This window comes from Macaca fascicularis, chromosome 6, assembly GCF_037993035.2.
Source record: "Macaca fascicularis isolate 582-1 chromosome 6, T2T-MFA8v1.1".
Classification (NCBI taxonomy): domain Eukaryota; kingdom Metazoa; phylum Chordata; class Mammalia; order Primates; family Cercopithecidae; genus Macaca; species Macaca fascicularis.
In genome coordinates, this window is record NC_088380.1 from 164973481 (window position 1) to 164979469 (window position 5989).

The 5989-nt window shown below is 43.1% G+C and overlaps 1 pseudogene; it reads right to left on the reverse strand.

The window, feature by feature from the left end:
* Nucleotides 1–4457: 4457 nt before the first annotated feature.
* LOC102126797 (uracil-DNA glycosylase pseudogene) lies at nt 4458–5411 on the reverse strand (annotated as a pseudogene).
* Nucleotides 5412–5989: the final 578 nt, after the last annotated feature.

The following is a 5989-nucleotide window of genomic DNA, read 5'->3' on the forward strand; positions in this document are numbered from 1 at the left end:
TCCTTTAAATGTGCCCTCGCATCAAAACAGTTCCTTTGTTAAACTCTCCTCTACTGCCCCCATTTGAGTGTGTCTTCCCTGAAGAGTCCTGGTGGATATAAGTGATGAGAGCTCCTGTGTGGAAACCAGAAGTCCTGGGCTGCAGCTGAATACCTGTCACAAGTTCACCGTGTGACTTTGGGCAAGTTGCTTCTCCTTTCTGGACTCAGTTTCTTTACCTGTGAAATGGGGATGGTGATTGGGTGACTTTTCAGCTGAAACATGCAATGATTCTGTTTTGACTCGTGGTATAGTGAGCAGAGCTTTGAAAGAAAATAAACATGGATTTGAATCCTGGCTCTGACACTGACTAGGTGTGTGACCTTCACCCAGGTACTTACCCTCTCTGAATCTTGGTTGGTATTATTAGTAAAACAGAGACAATAACCCATTCCTTGCAAGTTTCAGGAGCGGATTGAATGAAATGACATGTGTGAAAGCAGCTAGAGCAGTTCCCATAAAACAGGCATCATCCAGTCCACTTGGGAGCCTTTCTCTTCTTTCCCGGCTTTCCTGGTGGGAACATGCCAGCATGAGGGACGAGAAGTTTGTTGGCTCCAGAGGTTCCCATTTGTCCCATCTCTAATACTGCTTATTTGTTTTGCTGACAGCTCAGCCCGCAGACTCCCTTTCCTTTATCCTTTCCAATCTGTTTGGTCCTTGCAGACTTCTCACTGGAGTCATTCCTTTAAAGGGAGAGTGGGACTGTGATTCACTGAGGGAGAAAGCCAGAATGTGGTGCTGCTTGGCTGGCCTGCTATTCCAACCAGCACAGGGGTCTCTTTCAGCTCAGTTGCCTGGGACAACTGATACATTTCAGGGACCTTAACCTTTGTGCTTTAGGCGGATATCACTTTTATAACAGAGGTAGGGCCCATATTTTTCATGGTAATTACTTGGCCCTAGATTTTAGGCCAAAAAGAACTCTCACCCAACTAGTCCTGCCCGGCCCCAAACTTGTCAGAAGTGATTGTATATAGAGATTTTTTTAAAAAAATATATATAGAGGGAGCTAGGCATGGTGGCTCACTCCTGTAATCCCAGCGCTTTGGGAGGCCGAGGCTGGCAGATCACTTGAGGTCAGGAGTTCAAGACCAGCCTGGCTAACATTGTGAAACCCCATTTCCACTAAAAATACAAAATTAGCCAGGTATGGTGGTAGGCACCATAATCCCAGCTACTTCCAAGGCTGAAGCTAGAGAATCCCTTGAACTCAGGAGGCGGATCTTGCAATGAGCCGAGATCATGTCATTACATTCTAGCCTAGGTGACAGAGAAAAACTCTATTTCAAAAAAAATCTTTTTAACACTTCAAAAAATATACTTTATATACTTTTTGTATATGAAGTGGGACTCTTGAAATGTTTGCTTAAAGTTTCAAAATTTAAGTGTGTGACCTGCTGATAGGCCCAGGTGTGGACAAAGCCATGAGTGAAAGGAAATTTGTCAATAATATTCTTCCATTCATACGCAGTGTCTTCTTTTTTCATTTCAGCATCTCAGTCTGCAGAGGCTCAACATCTGTAGCTGCCCATAGTTGGCTAGAGACCCCTTGCAGTGACTTTCAGGGTCAAGGTGGGGACCCGTAATTCTGTCCCCATTGAATATCAACATATCTGCCTATGTTTGTCAGTACCCACTGAATACTCCCAAGTATATCCATCCTCTTCTATCCATCTAGCCATCCTCCTATGCACAAAATGTTGTAGGCTTTCTATAGTAGTTTCAGAAAAAGTGTCAGTCACAACTCCAGGCTTAAAAAAAGTAAAGTGTATTTGCATACTCCAAACAAAGATAAAATGTTCTCTCAAAATATCAGGTCAAGCAAGAACTAAGTGCCCAGTAGTAGTAATAGGCATTGTTGAAGTTCACAGGAATCAGAAAGCACAATGTGGCAGATAATAAAGACTGACTTTAAAGAAGAAATGGAGAAATTTCTTCAGTCTCCTCTAAGCTCTGAAAAATAATCAGGCCTTAAAGAATGAGTAGAGTTTATGTGCATAGAAAGAAGGAGGAAAACCTACGAGAGAAGGCATGGGGGATAGGAGAAATGACAAAGGCTAGGAAATAGAAATCTGAAAGTAGACTGGTTTGGCTAAAGTGGAGTGTTTGAGAAAGTAGCTAAAGTAAGATTGGAAAGATTGGTTGATGCTGATTTATGGAAAAAAGGCTGGAGCATGAAACTGAGGAACATAAGATTTCCCTGCAGGTAATGAAGGATTCTTGAAGGTTTTTCTAGCTGGGGAGAAGCATCTAGCAGAAGTATGCAGAATGACTTAGGCTATGGGTGTTTGCCTTATCTGTCAACTAATTCATAGATTCATTCAACACGAGTTGCATGAGCTTTCCTATGTGCTTAATTCACTGGTCATGACTTGGCACTGCTTATTATTGTTATTTATTTTTTAAGACAGAGTCTCGTTTTTTTGCCAGGCTAGAGTGCAATGGCACGATCTTGGCTCACTGCAACCTCTGCTTCCCAGATTCAAGTGATTCTCCTGCCTCAGCCTCCCAAGTAGCTGGGACTACAGGCACCCACCACCTCACCTGGCTAATTTTTGTGTTTTTAGTAGAGACGGGGTTTCACCATGTTGGCCAGGATGGTCTCCATCTCTTGACCTCGTGATCCACCCGTCTCAGTCTCCCAAAGTGCTAGGATTACAGACGTGAGCCAGAGCACGCGGCTGGCACTGATTATTATGTCCTAGTTCTTTCTGAAGCCAAAGGAGACTTAGCCCTTGCTTTGGGGAGAGCTGCTTCTTCATCAAGACCAAATAATTAAGATGAAGAACAAGTGAGTAACCATTGCAGTTAACTTTTTTTCAAGAAAATATTTTTATTGTAAAATTAAACCCAGCTATAGAAAACCAAGCAAAACAAATATTTAGCTTATTGAATTATATAGTGAATACCATTGTTAACTACCACCCACATCAAGAAATAGAATCGCTGGCTACTTGTGTAACCCCTTTACATGTCCCAGGCCAACACAATCCCTCCCTCCCTCTGAAAGTAACCATTATCTTGACTTTTATAGTAATCACTTTTTTTTTTTTTAAACTTTAACAGTCTCTTATTACCAAACTCCGTGCAACTGATAACTCTAACCCAGCTAAGAGCAAAAATGGCATTGCTAACAAGATCAAGGATGGAGGGGCAGACCCAATAAAGATTGTCTCTTAAAACAAGGATTGGGAAAAATATATATATATCTGCATAAGTGTTTCTTAAAAACTAAAACTTTCCAATGTTGCAGAGAAAATATCCCAAAGTGATTTCAATTCATTAAAATCAGCATTTGGCAGCTTGTGCTGCCTTAGAAATCCGAACTCAGGATAACTCTAGGAGAAAATCATCCCCTCCCATTAAAAGAATTCCCATTTTTCCTCTTCCTTGTTTAAATTTCACTGCGTATTCCACAAAACACCCGAAGAGTAACAACAAGAGCCAGCTCACTTCTCTCAGCCCCTGTCTATCTGTTCAGGCTCACCCCAAATATCCCTTAGAAACCTTCACCTCTACTACAATCAGGAAATTAAGCCCTAATTTCAGGGCTGGATTTCTAGAAACTTGTTTAAGATCCTCATGCTTTCTTCACTCCTTGAAAGATCAAGGGAGCAGTGTACCTGGCAGAGACTGGAATGGCTGCTGGGCTGGCCAAAGGGGGCCTTTCTTTTCTTTTTTTTTTTTTTGAGACCAAGTCTTGTTCTGTCACCAGGCTGCAGTGCAATGGCGAGATCTCAGCTCACTGCAACCTCTGCCTCCTGGGTTCAAGCGATTCTCCTGCCTCAGCCTCCTGAGTAGCTGGGACTACAGGCGTGCGCCACCGCGCCCAGCTAATTTTTGTATTTTTAGTAGAGATGGGGTTTCACCATGTTGGCCAGGATGATCGCGATTGCTTGACCTCCTGATCCGCCCGCCTCGGCCTCCCAAAGTGTTGGGATTACAGGCGTGAGCCACCGCGCCTGTCTGGAAAAGGAGGCCTTTCTAAGCAAACATGCCCCAATATCTTGTAACTGAAAGTCTAACCAGGCAAAACCAGGGAGCATCCGGCACCGAACTATGGCTGTACCTAAAGGTGCACATCTCCCCACTTTAGCCATACAGGTAAGGGAGGTAAAGAGAGGCAAGTGAGTATTTGACCTCACATGCCTTCTGAGAAAATTGTGTATTTTAGGCCAAAGCTGTGTTGCAGAGAAAGTCATTTGGTCAAGTGATAGCCTTTGCTGTGTCTGCCTGGACAAAGTTGCCATTCCTGGGCAGTCTGTTGCATGGCTGCTTTACAGAAGCTTTTCATCCTCATGCAGAATACTTAAAATTAATAGGGAAAATTTCAATTAGACTTCACACCTGACAAATACTTTAACAGCAGTTTCTCAATAACTGTTAATGGAGATAGACTACCTCTCAGTTGAGGATCACAGCTCCTTCCGGTCAGTAGGCTTCTTGCCTGACCTCTCTAGCAGCTCATTGGTCTTAGAAAAGTGTCTACATCCAAAGAAACCTCTATACACTGATAACAGGGAAGAATGAGCTGTTTGCAGTACATGGTGCCGCTTCCTCTCCATGGCACTGTCCTCTTCTGAGCATAAGAACCCCAGAGCAAGAAGGCAAGGCCACTGGAGTTCTGGTTTAGCCAGGACACAGCTGCATTAGCAGAGATTGCTCCCAGCCTCTCTCCTTATGAGAATTGGCTTGATGGGCTTGGAACAGTGAGGACAGCATTGAGTAAAACATCTTGTTTGACCCACCCAGATAAATCTCCATGGCTGGGATGAACAAAGCCGTCTATGTCTTTAGACAGCTCTTTATAAATGTTTTCCAAACTGGGCAGAGGTGGAACAGGTCTTTGAACACAAAAGGAGATCCACGAGCTTGGTGGGGTCCATGATATGGATCCTGTCTTGGAATGACATCCTTCATATCTCTTATGTCACACATCTGGGTCCAGGTGAAGATTTGGTGTGGGAGAGGATAAACAGTGTAATGCTTGCTTTCTACTGCAGCAGATCACATGAGCTTTATAAAATATGGTTTCCCAAATTCTTTGCTGAGGTGCTTTTTCCAATCTCACCAAAGCCCACGACCATGTTGTAGGTGTGAGTCTGAGCAGGGCTGTGGCCATGTTTCTCTGGACACAGATTAACTACTCTGCTCAGTGGTGAGGAGGGCAGTGTCCCAGGCTCACCTTGCCCAGCCTGGTCCTTCTTGGCAGGGCTGGCTACCACATGCCCACTATCCTCAGCTATGACAGCCACACCGGTCCCCAGGTCGGTGGGCTTGGGACTCTGGGCATGTCACTTCCTGGAGGCTAGGGGAGAAGAAGTAGAAAGTCTCCTGGCCGAGCCCAGGAGGGGACCCATGAGGCTCATCCTGGCTGTGGCAGTCAGCAGTTGGCCTACTTTCTTGCATTTATTTATGATTTTGTTATTCAAGTATGCATCCCTAAACTGTATAGTTTAGTCTTGCCCATATATATATTATTATATATATTATATATAAATATATATTATACATAAGTATATATAGTATATATTTATATGTATATATTTTTTAATGTGATTTTCAGGTCTCTCTTAATCTATGGTTTTCCACTCCACCTCTTTCTCTTTCCTATAATTTATCTGTTGACAAACCTGGGCTATTTGACTTGTCAGGTTTCCTGCAGTCTGGATATTTGACTGCTCATTCATGGTTTGGTTCAACCGCTTTTGTATTTCTTGCGAGTTGAGACCTGGATCGAGAGGTACGATCTGACACTGGTTGGATCCCTTAATGAGGTTATAAGTGGTGTTGGGTCTTGTGTCTTCATCAGAAGGTATATAATGTCTGTTTTTTGTTCTTTTCTGGTATTAGTTGAGGTAGATGCTCAGCATCTACATTCATTAATTCATTGGGAGTTGAAAAATAGTAAAATAGTAAAATTTTAATTCTGTCTTTTGTTTTAATT